This window comes from Haliaeetus leucocephalus, unplaced genomic scaffold (genome assembly GCF_000737465.1).
Source record: "Haliaeetus leucocephalus isolate CR32 unplaced genomic scaffold, Haliaeetus_leucocephalus-4.0 Scaffold92, whole genome shotgun sequence".
In the NCBI taxonomy this organism is placed as follows: domain Eukaryota; kingdom Metazoa; phylum Chordata; class Aves; order Accipitriformes; family Accipitridae; genus Haliaeetus; species Haliaeetus leucocephalus.
This window is the reverse complement of record NW_010972528.1, coordinates 6,990,129-7,005,309: the sequence shown is the minus strand read 5'-3', so window position 1 is coordinate 7,005,309 and position 15,181 is coordinate 6,990,129.

Below are 15,181 nucleotides of genomic sequence, written 5' to 3'. Positions count from 1 at the left end.
CATATAGTCATATTGTAATTTAAAATTTGTAAAGTTTAAATTGAAAATGGGAACAAAATCTGTTAATATTAACAGAGGAGTCCTGACTGTTCCTACATATTGGAACAGTTTTGCTGTAAAATCCTGTACCGCAGAAAACATCCCACTAAGCAAAAAATTAGACTCTGTGTTCAACACTTACTTCAACAAGTTCCCTAATCCTAAAGCACAGATTAAAATCCCACATGGCAACAGGGCTATGCATCTCTTAAGTATCTGTGCCTAAAAGGCACATTGGATATGTATGGAAATGAAGCTCATCTCTCTCAATGCTCCCTCACCATTCTCACCCCCTTTTTTCCTCCCTTTATCTTGACATGTTTACTATTTCTTCTACACTATGCTTCACTGAATAGCAGATCAAACTTCAAAGCAACTTTTAGTTTGAAATTTGTTTCCAAGCTCCTAAACTATTCTTTTTCTGACAGCAGTGGATAAGAAATTGTCACTACCACTGGTGACATGTCATCAGGAGACACAGGAATAACAGATGGGCAGCAGTGAGATAGCAGGAACTAACTTCTTTAAAAGACTGTGTTGACATCACCAACTATGAGACTAGAGGTAGAATGACCCCCAGAAGGGAATCCAATCCGCTCAGCTCTTTCTGACTCACAGGTGTTTTGTCTTATTTATTTTTGTACATAGATCATATTGGATTTAAGATTGTTTGAAGTTTTAAAACAGCTATGTTAGAATTAATGAAAACTATTAATAAGGATTAGGAAAAGGATGAATGGATTTAGACACTAACTTAAGTGTTTTAAATGATACCCCTAAAATGATAACTAGGATTGCTGATGTAACTGGTGTAGCTGAATGCTATAAATAAGAGTCAAGAATCCTTGATTGCAATGTGAGAACAATGGGTTATGATGTTTCGATGTCCAGCTGATGGGTCTGACTTTCTAAATGAAGAATGATTGATTATGACTCTACAAAAGTATGGTTCACTATCAGCATATCTAGGCAACTCTTGACACCAACCATACATAACACCCATTATGGTATGCCAAAAGTCATTGCTTTGGGTGGCCCTCATTTCTGAGAAAATTAATTGTTCTGATTACTGCAAGATATTACAGTATATTGCATAAAACAAAACAGTGCATGGTATGTACAAGGAAAGCACCATAGAGGCAAAGACAAGACAGTGATTTTTTTAGTCCTAAATGCATTTTGTATATAACAGATGGTCCACACAGCCTGTAAGAAACCTGTTTTTTCTGATGGTTGTAGGAAAATGATATAAAGCACAACATGGACTTCATTTGCTGCATTTTATAAGCCTATGAATTTGTCTTCCAAACTAGGAATGACACAGACCCATAGGAAAACAGATTTCTTGATTTCAGAGAGCTGAGTTAGTGCTAATTACTTATGAAAACCTCCTGCTATGCTGCACGTTATATTTTAAAATGTAAAGAAATGTGACTGTTTTATTTATAGTACCTTACAGTCCATTTCAAAGTTTTGCTCCAGCATGTAACTCCTGTGTGTAAAATTGTTGTACAGTGGATAACATGGACGCTGTCATGGAGAGCACATTAGATGCAGGGCATAACAATATTCATGGTAATAAAATAATATCTGAACAGTCCAGCCCAATACCCCATTCTGTATTGAGCACTACTTTTGAAAGGAGCTGATATTACAAAAGAAAATGCTAAATATAATTCTAAAAAGGTGTATTAAATGTGGTCAGTTCACCAATACATTATGTTTTATTGTCTCCTTCAGAATTCTTGGAGAAGCTCTGGGCCACCGAAGGAAAACCAGTCACAGCAGAGATTTTTGCCACAAGGTCTGACAGAGTGAAAACAGAAAATAGCCAGGAAGAGACAGATTTATCTCAGGAGATAAAGCACCCAACTACCCTCCGCTACTAGCTTCTGAATCACTACATGTAGGATATGCAGGATTTCAAACAGGCATTGCAAACAGTTTCAAATCACCACATTTTAACATTATATTAATTTGGCTTGGGGCACATCATACTGTATTGACTTTCCATCTAGGACACTAAGACATTAGACAATTACAAGTTCACTAATATCACTAATTCTGCCAAGTCTTGCCAATTATTCTGTCTCCCAAAGGACAAAGAATACAGAAAAGCTTCATACTGAGAAAATTACCTTTTTTACAAAAAATTAAAGGAAAAACTATTGTGAAGAAACATTCTTTTAAACCAGGGAAGGATCTGCTGAAAGAGGGTTTTTTTTTTTTTTTTCCCCTTCTGGAAAAAAATTGGTGTCTTGCTGAAATAAGGCAGTTATTCAGGTGGGGATTTATTTTAGGGTGCTTCTAGTAAAAGCTGGACTTTAACCTGTGGATCAGTTTTGGAAAAGTCAAGTCTTAAAAATAGATAACAAATATTTAATAAATAGTAACAAATATTAAGCAATCATTTTGCAAATTCCTCTCTGTTTTGGAAGGTCGGCAAATTCTTAAATAAGTGAATTGTGGTTTAGGCACACCATTTTATTTTTGTGGCTAGAGTATATTTGTCAGAATGGCACCTGAGAATTTCCAACACTTGCTATGCTTGTTGACCTGCTATTTCACATGACTAAATAGGAGGTCTCCGTTGGTTTTATGAAGTCATATTCACATATATGGCATTAACTAACACTTAATGAGACACAATTTGCTACTGCTCTGAACTAGGCCTGAGCACACATGAAGAGCTCTGCTCCTTTTTGATCTGTTCTTATTTTATGTCTATACTGATTGGGGCAAATTACACAAATCACAGGACAGTGGAGATCTATCCTGCATCTCTGTTGCTGAAACATCACCAGCCAGCAACATCCAGAGTTTTAGTTACTGTAAATCAGTACAATTACGAGTTAGTGTCTTCAGGAGAGCAATTGCTTGGCGTTTTATCAGATCTTAAGAAATTTTACTAACATTACATCACCATATCATTGCAGAGAAATCCTAGTAAGTAAATACTGGATCAGGCCCTAAATATCAATTCAGAGTCATAGCACTGCAGGCTTTTTTTTTTAAATTCAGTTTCTTTTCGGGGGGGGGGATTTTTGCAAAATCTGCCCAAATCTGGTAGATTTGATGTGATAAACAACTCATAATCTACTAATTGAAACCTTCTAAGCAGTTCAACAATTACTGAATTTAAGCCAGAATTTTTCTTCATCCTTAGTGAAGAAGCCTGTTACAATGTAATAGTGAAGCTACGGAATATTAATAGTGGGTTTACAGAAATTGCCCTGAACATCTACAGACTTCACTGTTGCATGTTGTCCAGCTGTGGCAGTTTGAATGCTTTATAGAAGAGACCACAGTTCTCCATAATTTTTAAAAACAGAAAGAGACTGAATCAGTTTACAGCAGCTCCAACACTGGGGCTCCTGGATTGCTAAGGAGAGCTTGTGTTCCCCCAAGAGGGTTTGTAGGCTCCTCTCATACCCCTTCCCAGCATGTCCGTTTGCTTGTCTGGCCACCAAACCTCCCCCTGGAGGGGACCTTCACCTGATGCTAGCCTGCTGTCACAAGGTGCACTGTTCTTCTGGAGCTGTGTAGCTGGTATTTTGCCTAAGAAGTACCTAAGGCAATGACAAAAATCCTCCAAATAAATAGCTAAAATTCAGTCACGTGTCCTTTCTCCCTGACTGCTTCCCTTCTACCTGCTGCATATTAATTTTTTTTCAGTAATTCTCCTTTTTGGTTTTGCCTTCTCTGGAATACATCTGTATAATTTCTATTATTCAAAGTCAATAAATTAATAGTCAGTGAAGTTTCTGAAATGGCTGACCATGAGGAGGGCTTCTTCTCACCAACGCACAGCCAAAACCGCCTGACACCACTTGCTAAAAAGGGGAAGAGTTTATCAATCATACATGCCAAGCATCATTGGAGAGACAGTGAAGACACTTTCCAGAAAAGAAGACAACTAAAAAATACAACAGAAAAAAATAATGTAAAATCTATCTACTGCTGTTAAAGTCTTGTATTTATTTTTAATATTTTCCCCATAACCATTCAAGTTCCTTAACTTAATATGGCTCATTTGGAAATGATGGCTTGGTTTTTGTATTGACTTGACAGTTATATATTCAGCATATATAAGCTATAGTTCAGCAAACAGAAAGCAAAAAATAAGGCATGAAATATCATCTGTTGTGCACAAAAATGCACATCAATGAATTTTTAGCATGACACGTAGGTTTAACAGTTATAGAAGCAGTATTACAACAATGTGATTCTCAAACTCTGTTCCACAGACCACTGCTAGTCCATCAAATTGTGTTACATCACTTGCCAGGGATACCAAGGAATATGTCCATTAGAATCTGCTGGTGTGTATGCACAGAGGTCAGAGATACTGAAAGACAGTGAGGTGTGGCTGTAGACCATAGACGCATTTATGTCAGTTCATAGATAGACCCACAAACATCCAAATACAGGACCAAGTCTAAGCTTGTAAACAAGTAAAGGCTGGCATAGTACTGTATTCCAAGTACTATTTAGCCTTGATCACCTTTGAACCTACTCTTTATGGAGCCAGTTCCTTGTGCTTTCCAGTATGAAATATCTTCATATATGCCAGTAACTCTTGGTAAAGGCAGACTTCTTAGAAAAACCCCAAGCCCTCAGCTTACTGAGTGAGGTAGCTCATCCCTAGACTCCCAGTTTCCAATTTTAGGCAGTATTTGGCTCTCAAACTTCCAGGGAGATGTGAGCTCAGGGTGACCTAACCACCTACTTCAATCTGCAGAGCACGTGGGACAATTACCTTATTGCCTTATTCATTTCTGTGAGGTGTTAACCCAGACACCCAGGAATGGTAATTTAGATGTCATGAGGAGTTATTGAACTCATGTAAGAAAGATCTGTACAATTTGCTGTGACTGACATCTCGTCTTAGTGTCACAAGGGGGTGATAGCTGGATGATAATGCCACTTGTTTCTTCCCTCATCATAAAGAAGAAAAGCCTAGCAAAACAGGGAAGCTCCTAGCAAAGCATCACAGTCACTTGTTATAGGAATGATTTTTTTTTTAAATTTTTCAGACTGCAAGAATGCTTTGTGCTTGGTGCTGTACAATTGAGGAACTAAAGATGACCCTGTCCTCAAAAAGCTTTCAAATGAAAAACAGTGCTAGCCACAGAAAGATGGACTAAGAGTCCTGGTCAATATAGTAGTCTATGAATTAAATTTTTGCTCATTTGCATAGTGTAAAATGACTGTCAGTTCTAACTAGCTGAGCTTGGTTTGAAAGCTGAAAGAGTAGCACTGCTAGCACGAGCTGGAGAACAAGTCAAAGAAAGACAGGATATAGCTGTGTAATTACAAGAGTTGGAAACAGAAGATTCTCCTATGCAGTAAAGTAGTTCCTGCTCTCTCCCCATCCTGATTCCCATTTTTTGTTAGGTTGATGGTCTGAAGGGCTAGATTTTGGGAAAAAATGAAGAATAGTAGTAGCTTAAATGAAAACACAAAACTGTGAATGTAACTGGAAAAGACTTTAACCACTACAAAGAGGAAGTAATTTGAAAGGAGTGCTGCTTCTCAAAGGTGCAAAGTTAAGTGTAAGATTTAGAGAAGGAGGCCAATTCAGTTTTAGGACATCATTAGTTCTTATTCCGTGAAAATTCCTTCTAGCCACTTACTCAGACCAATGAAGAACCAAAAAAAGTAATTCATGGACTATTACTTAGGCTATTACTTGAGTGTTTCAAAGCTATAACTTATAGATGTGATTTTCCCCACCCCCCATCCCTTCTCACAGAAAACTTGTGATTTTATGTGCTTTTTTATGCATGTATTAAACAAATGGCACAGCTGAATAGCTTTTCTTAAAAACTGGACATTCACCAAAAAGAAGTTTGCCAGCACAGACAATTAGGCTTTCTTCTTTTAACAATAGATTGACTGACTGGCACATTTGAAATGCGAGCGTATTTTTTATTCCTCCGTTCACCCTTTGAGCTGATAAACATGAACAATGGGAAACAGCTGGGACAGGAAAACATTTTAGTTTGTATTTTCAAAGCAAGCAAGAAATAAACCCATCAGTGGGAGCCAGATCACATCTTCTGCCTTAGGGGTAGTCAGCAATTGGGGGGAAAAATACGATCCATATTTTTAATCAAACATTACATATTTATTAATGTGCAGCTGGCCTATTGTGTGCATGATTTTTTTTCTTTAACGCTGTGCTGCGTCCGTCAGCCTGACATTGTTCTGTAACTGACATTACTCTATAAGGAGCTGGAAATGCACAGATTTAATAGGAATCATTGAGACAATTGCTTTCTGTATTATTAGGTCTGTGTGACGTAGGTACCATCTGAAATTCAATTTTAGAAGAAAAATAAGATATTGTTCTATCAAGGCAATTTTGTGCACCTGTGATACAGTAAGAACATACACCCCCACCCTCCTATTTTCCTCCTCACTCATCTAACTTCGCGGCCATTTAATGATATGTGCCACTCTTTTGTTAAAAATGTTTGGGCAAATGTATTTTGATGCTTATTGAGATTAAACTTTCAGTACTTCTCCCTGGTAGCAAAGGTTGGGCTGTTCATTAGTTGGAGGTTTGGCCTTGTCAGGTTCCATTGACTGTTGGCTAAAAGGATCACTTTATCATCATTTGTCTGCAATGGAGACAGTCTTTATTCAGCCTTGATTCCTCTGGGGTCACAGCTGTCATAACTTCACTTGCCTTATAATGCAGACCCCAGTTTTGCAATCCCCTCAGGTAATTGTCTAACAGATTCAGTTTACCTTAATATAGGTAATATGTTATTTATAAAGAAATACAAGGGAAAGGAAGGGACAATATTGCTTCAAACATCCCCCTCCTAACCTACTGCTTGGGATCAATCATTTGGAAATTATGTTAAACTCAGTTCTCCTTTTGAACCCAAAAGGGAAATATATTTTTTTCCCTGAGTTTTACTCTCATCTTTTATCTGCAGATCTCTAGACAGAACCCTCAGGCCTGGTTTTCCACTGGTGAAAGTTGAGATAACTCCACAGATTTTGACAAGGCTATGGTGTTTTGGAGAAAAAGGCCTTCATTTGCTCTTATTTTCAAGATCCTGTAACTAAAAGAAGTCTGGGGGAGTTTGGGCTTGTCTTTATTTATTTTGGGGGATTACTTTGGTTTTGAGATTTGTTGCAACACATTAAAAATTTGCAACACAGGACATACAAAGATGTTTCATCACAAACAACATATTTCATACCTTTTTGGTTCTCTTTTCATTAGCTGTGTGAAACTGCTGCCACCAACCTTTTCATTACATAACTTCCTCAAAAACATACCACTTCAGTGGGTGATGCAGGACATTCTCTTGCTAGGTTTCAATGGGAGCCAACACAAACAACGGAACACTGCAATTCCTTCCTAATACCGTACTGAGAACACCATTTGCTCCACTTTCAGCCCCAGGCTATTGGTTCATTACTGGCGCAAGCCCTAGGTATTGGCCCACCACTCTGCCTGCAGGAGAAGCAGGACTAGCAGCCAGCAACTGTGCAGGACTGACAGGCAGATGATATTCAGGCTCCTTGGATGGCAGTGCTGTTCAAAAGGTGGCATCTTCTGCAGCGTCCAGGAATATCAGCACTGGAGTGAAGCACGTGTTCTGGGCCAACAATTTATTTGCTGAAAACTACAGTTCAATTCAGCCTGAAACAAGAATTTTGACCTAAGGTCAATGTGCTAATGTTTTGAGCCAAAAATCAGCAAGGAGAAGGATGTGCTGCTGCTGCCCTTTCTTCTTCAAGGGGGGCAGCCACCCAGATGCTCTGAGAAGGGTCTCTCTTCTATAGAGCTCATCCAATTTTGCATCTCTTGACACAGGAACTGGAATCAGTTTGTCTCCATTTGATTTAGTAAAACCTGAAATGCTTTACGAAAAGTGGAACAGCTCCATCAGGGCATTGTGAAAAGCCCATTTTTGAGTGCCTTGGTAACTGATGAATTCTCCTTGCAGGTTAGATGTTGGCTTTCACAGAACCAGAACCAGCTTGACCGCCAAGAGGAGAGGGGCTGACCAGTTGCAACATTTGGTCTTCTTTAAAATTCCCATTAAAGAATGAGGGAAAAAACCCACAGCTTGATTTTCACACTGTTACTACTGCTTTTACAAACTTTTCTAAAGTCTGCTGGCAGTATCAGTTACTGTAAATAAGATATACTTCTCATATTTTTTATTTTATATCTTTTGAGGATTACACATAAACAACTGAATGCTTCATAGAAAGTAGTTCCCACCCTATGTTCTTAGTAGCCTTGCCAATGAAGCTTTGCTTTTCACTGTTTGTTTTCAATAGGAAGAATGATGTTGTTAAAGTATCCATGAAAAGCACATAACAGAGACAGTTCTGAACAAAAAGTACTAGTATAGAACTATATGGATCCAGACAGATACCTCTTTGCAGGTAACTGCTTAGGAGGTGTAATTTCACAGACTTTAATCATTAAAAGAAAGCCTTGATGTAAAGAAAAACATAATGAAAAATAAGAAACACCCTGTGGTGGGAGTCTAAAGTTCAAGAGGGAAGCTGTGCTTTCCTTTGCATTTGTGGAAGTTTGTGGAGGCTCAGACCCACACAATGGTCCCACACCTTTCTCTTCAGAGGATCCAAACACCAAATCCTCTCCGCAATTCACTGACTGGCTATTTCTTTTTCAGACTGTTTCCTGAAAGAGTGGCTGTATTTTTGAAACAAAACATATACTTTGTCAACAGCATATTCTCACAGTAAAGTTTCTTTCAAATTTCACTCGGTCATATCTTGTGTGTGCATTTGTGCACTAGCATGTGTTGAATCTCCCAGACAATATCTTAACTGGAAGTTGAATTTCATTTAAGCTTCTAATTCAATGCCAAAACTCACTGCACTGTAATATCTTAATTACAGTTGGAGGTTGATAAGCAAGCAAGGAAATGGAGCCGTAACACTGTGGAAAATTTCCCTATAAATATTAGCTTTCATTTCTTTTTTATTATTTTCTCCCAAATAGCTTCCTTATAAGAAATTAATTCAAAATAGTGATAGAGAAAATAGACATGACATAGGGACCCCCCCCCAACAAACCCAAAGTAATCTTTTAACGGGTTGCATAAAAAACTGGATATAAATGCCTGTTTCTATGTGTACTGCTGCACCACCCATGAAAAGAGCCTTTAAGACAACTCATCTTACAAAGGAAAATCTCACTAGATATAGTGTTGATCATTAGGTGTACTACAGTGCATTCGTCTGCTTGTACCCCACTTTGATTAGTATACAGCAAAGATGGCCACAAGCACTCAGAAAGTTTTATTGACGTTTAAATCTTCATTCAAATGATGTAAAGGGGCATTGAATGAAGATTTAGAACTCTATAAAGCTGCTTGGCAGTGTCTGTGGCAATCTATGCCACATAAAAACTGAAATGCTTCTACTTTGTTATTGAAACATTTCTACTGTAATTCTTTAATATTAGGTAGCAGCCACAGTGTTGGGACATTACCACATCTGGGAGTATTTCTCTTACTGAGGAGCTTGCCTGCTATCAATTGTGCAGGATATTATAGAACGTACACACTGTTGATGTCTAGGAGATAATGGAAGAGGAATTGTTACTGCAATTACATATTATTATGCTTTTCAGAAGATAATGTGGGTTCATTCATGTGAGTATTTTGAACTAGCAAATACCCTAATTGCTTACATGTCTGTTATAATCCTAAATCCAGTTGACATATCTGACATACCATTGCATTTTTATCTGGCGATTTGCACATGTACTCTTTATGATTCCCCTCTGACCTGCATGAACCGTGCAAACAAGGAACACAAGTGTCTTGCACGTTTCCTTTGCAGTTTTGGTCTAAGTAAACAGCCAGGAAAATAGAGCGACAGAGCACTATAACCAAGTGTGCCTTTTTTTTCAGGAATACAGAATTAGCCTGTGCAAGAGCAGGATAAGTGCAAATGATCTGATTATGCTGTAATGACAAATTTATGAAACGAAGAGCGTGTGTATTGTTTCAACTGTCCTTTCACAATATATTGGATTGACAGAGAATGTGTGGCAAATTATTCACCCATTCACTTAACCAGGAAACAAAGGGAGATGATTAAGAAACATCAGTATTCTGAAGCAGCAATCAAACTGACCCAGCCAAGGAGTGAAGAACAGCAAGCCCAGCCAAAAAATGCTGCAGTTATCTCGCTTTATGACTGTATGTTTATGGCCAGCATTGTTTTGCAGACTTTCCTGAGGTAGCAAGCAGGGGGACGGAGATAACAACATACATGGGAACAGCACAGTGCCTATAGTAGTCTCACGATCACACTGAGTGACAGAAAATGTTAGGACAAAAGCTGTGTGCTTTTATAAATTCTTGCTTAATAATCCACTAGAGGGAGCTTATGTATAACCTCTGCTAGGCCAATTATGTCAAAGAGCTTGGTTTTGCATAATTAACAAAGCTGAGGTAGTTATGAGGGGGATACCTGCACTGCTATTCTTTCCTCCACCTGTTGTCAGGAGCTCAGAAATGGCATTTCTGGAGTCTCGAGTTCTAGCCAGAATAGCTATTTGATTTTCTCAAGTGGATGCAGTGTTCTCATTGGCGTTAGCTGAGATTCACCTTCATCACTGACAGACGCAAACCTGAGAAAGAGCAGCCACGGCTGAGCGAGGATAGACACTTATCAATGGAAAAGTATTAGCAAGGTTTAACTTACCCTATCTTCTGTCTTTGCCTATTTCAACCTATCTTCTGTATTTCTTTGCCTATTTTAATTCTGACTGTAAAACAATAGTTCAGTCTCTATGATTCCCTCACAAGAAACAGGCAAACAACCTGGATTGCGGACGTTGCTTCCTTTTTATTTCAGTAGGACAGGGCTTTCAGCACAGTGTTTATCTGGGACTGCTTGCTTTCCAAGTGGAAACTGTCTCCTTTCTCTGCGGGACAGTTGATATAAAATTTGGTGTCCTTCACAATATTTAACATGCAAACACCTTCAAGAATTTCCCATAATGTTAACTAATAAAAGACAAGTTTAGCTCTGTCATATCAGAAAGATGAACTTTAGTTTAGCAGCAAAGATGCACTTGCAATTACAATTCTAGCTAAATCTAGAGATACCACATTTTCAAGCTACATACCCACACAGTACAGTCTAGCTAAGTAGTCAGATACACTATCAAAAAGCTTATCATAAAACTTGAAATTGCTGTATCCTTTACACTCATTTTGTTGCCTTTTTCCTTTCTGTTTTTCTGTTGGAAAAGAAAACTTATGACTACACTTCAGCTGTCACCAGCTTTCAAGGTTATACTGATAGGAATGAGAAACATATTCCTAATCTGCATACCAATGCATTGAGAATGCAAAGGCAGGCTTTTTGCCATTGAATAGATGATGATAAGGTCTTAAGTCTTTTGAATTTCTTGTGTTGTACCTGTATTATCATATGATTTCTTAAGCCAGGAATGAATATGTAAATTTCTTGCCACTGACTTGCTCCAAAATAATGGACATTACACTTGCACAGTGGCAATTCAGAGTGTAAAATTGATTAATATTTGTTTTCAAAATGACATGCAATGATGTATGGATCCTTTTACAACTTAAATTAATACTTTAAAGAGATGAATGGTCTCAACAGAGGATGTTAAAGTTCAAGCTGAAAAATTTGCATATTTATATTACAACCAACTGATAATAATTGTCGAAACAGAATGTAATGTGGTTCGTTTTTCATTTTAATCTGGTTGTACTCAAACACAGGACCTCATTAACTTCCAGCAACTAATACAGCATTATCAGTCCCCATAAAACAGGCCTGCCTTGAATTTATGAATTTCAAAGACTATTTCCAGTGGTGAATCACTGTTAAACACTGGGTCAGCCACTAGCATGTGCACTCCATGTCATAAACCATAGAAGCACGAAAGTTACCTGGGCTAAAGTGCTTGAGAATCCCATGGCCAGCTACCTACTTGCTAGCTGACATTTGGAGTCAAAATTAAAGTGTGATATAGACATCTTACCTTTGATAGCTCACTCAAAGACAGAATTCTTTTGCTCTGAATGACCAAAGTTGGGAAATGCAACTCATCCGCTGCCTTGGTTACGTAATATTCTTTAACAGTAAAAAAAGAGCAAGAGGTATTTCTTTAAGATATAAGTTTTGTATAAGAAAAATGCAGAACTTCTTTTGATAGAGAAGATAAGAGAACTTGGAAGGTATTGAGGATACAGCCTATGTAAATACTATTCCATTTGGATTTAAATAGCAAGAGCATTAGCAGTATATCGCTTTGCTGAGGAGGGGAACATAAAATAAGCAAGCTATCAACATGTCTTAGAAGTAACTTCACATTTCTGTGAATTTCTTGTTGTGAAATAGATATTCAATCTTCTAATAATGGTGCTTATTTCTTTAGTTCACTAAAAGTTGATGGCTATAAAAAAAGGAGGTATTGCTTACAGTGCACCCTCCTCAACTTTTTTAATTTTTCCATATAAGTACTAATTAAAGGATAGTATGATTAGCTTATTTCTATGAACAAAACTACTTTGGAGAAAACAATAAACTATTTTATCTATGCCATCCCATATTTTGACAGCTAATCTGAACAGATCTGTGGTTTTGAAATTCCATGGGCCTAAGAACTCACATTGACCCATCTGTTCAAGAGGTCTGGTGTATGACTGGTCTGGTAGGGTGGGAGAGCAAATGTAACCTTCCTTTCTTTTAATACTATAACAGCTACAAATAACTAAGGACTGCTCTTGACTCAGAAGAGCTCTCTGATAGTTGGGAATTTCTGGAGTATAGAGGCATATGCAATATCCTAAGTATATTCCTACAGGGAAGAGGGTAACATTACTAAACTAACTTCCTGTAGCCCAGATGTTGTCTTTAAGCAAAGAACAGGTCAGTTAGGTCAGCCCCATGGCTGCTTTGCGCAGTCCTGGGAAAGTCCTGCGAGGCTGAGAAAAAGAGGAGGAACATCACAGAAACTCTGTAAGGAAAGTGAATGTATACCTTGCTAAGAAGAATAACAAAAACCTTTATTTAAATGAATGAAAATCTCTAAAATGTCAATACCTGGAATTATAACTATTATTTCCAATGAAGCCATATAGACTTTCCATTATAACATCATGAAGAACTTCTTTTTTGTAGATCTTCCTATCAACTGCCAAATACCTGGAGGACAACCTGTTCCAACCGCACCGTGATTGGACATTCAGTTGTTGAAACTTTAAAATGTTACAAGAATTGACTTTTTGGATGCTTCTCACAAAATCAGTCCACAGAATAGGCTAGTGAGATGCCTTGTTGAATTCCCAAGCTTTATTGAATGAGCTGTGTCACATCTAGGTTACCACAAAACTTAAAAACAAAACCAGAAAAAAAGGCAGGCAAAGCAGTAGAACCTCTCCTCCAGCATATTAATTCATCCATCCTACTTGTTGGTCACCAAAGTATGACTAAATAATTGATTTTTCATGATGAAGGGAATGTACCTTCCTATAAAGCTCTGTACTAGGACCTGTGCTATCATATATTCATAATTGACTTGGAAAAATGGAGGAGTGCATATTCTGGTGACAATTTAATTGCTAGTAGAACTTTATCTAGGACAGTCAAAACTTAAACTGATCAAGACTTGGAGAAGAATCTCTGAGCAACCTGGTAATAAAATGGCTGAAAAGACAAGATGCTGACAAAAGAAAATATTGCATAGGTGGGGGGAAGGGAGGAGAAAACAATACCCCAAACCAGAAACACAGTATGCAGCTCTACATAATTTATTATCACTTAGCAAAGTGAGAGAGTCAGTATGGACAGTAAACATTAACTCAATGCTTAGATGAGGAATGGAAAAAACATTATATATACACAGCACCCCTGATTTGTGAATACTTCACAGTGTTCGATCTCAAACATGGTATTACAGAATAGTGTAGAGAAAATTAATAAGGGCAAGCAACATTTTGGAATGGTCTCTGAAAAATTAAATAGATAGGATTCCTTTGATTAGGAAAGGAAAGCTTGAGGGAGGATTTGTGAGCAGTCTATAAAAACATGCCTTAACATGGAAAAGATGAATTGGGAATAGTCACCATTCTCATACTACCTCAATTAGGGAGGAACCCATGAAATTACAAAGCAGCAGGTATACATAAATATATGTTTCTTTACATGGTTCCTATTCAATCAAAACAGACTTCCATACTATACTTGGATGTTAAAATTGTGTGTGGGTTCAGAAGGTGACTGGAGAAAATTCAGGCAAGAAATGTCCATCAAGAATTATTATAACACAATCATGCAGATGTAAACAGTAGTCCCTGAACTCCAGAATGCTGGCAATACAAAAAATGCAATGAGGAAAGCTTCATTCCGTTGCTCAAGCCTTATGAGTTTTTTTGCAAACATCTGCAGGAGACAGGATGTAAGGCTAGATGCTTGCACAGAGCATAACCACTGCTGTGCTCTGATGGACTGAAAGAATGGCACAGCAGCAGCAAGATCAAGAACTGGAACACAGGAATGCTTGTTCTACTCTAATCACAGCTAAGTAGATCACAGAATATTTTGGTTTTCAACCCCACCAGACATACTGGCAAATTTTCTTACTGTAGCAAAATTCTTAGCCAGTGAAACCAGGCATTTCAAGTATGAGTTCTGGCAATCCCTATGAGGCAATAAGGGTGAGTTAAGCCATCAGAAATATATATTTACACATGGAAATTGTGAGCCATACTGCTCTTCTTTTCCCTAGAGACAGCTCCATTGCAACAGCCTTGGAAAACACATGCACACACACACGCACACACAGAGAAACAATCAATAGATACACTTAGAAAGCCTGTTATACCATGTTGTGCTTCACGGATTTTGATAATATCAATCATAATTGAGTTAGATATAATCCATCTGATTTTCAGTATGCTGGGGTCAGCAGGGGATGCAATGCCTCACTTCACATCAATTACCACATATAGTAAGGTGGTGGTAAGCAATTCCATTTGATAGTTTGCAGCTATAAATAATTATATGGCAATAGCAGTAAAGTTGGCTCTTGGGCACAATACAGAATCATGAATTTTCATTTACTTATATCTCAGAAGCTGTTAGG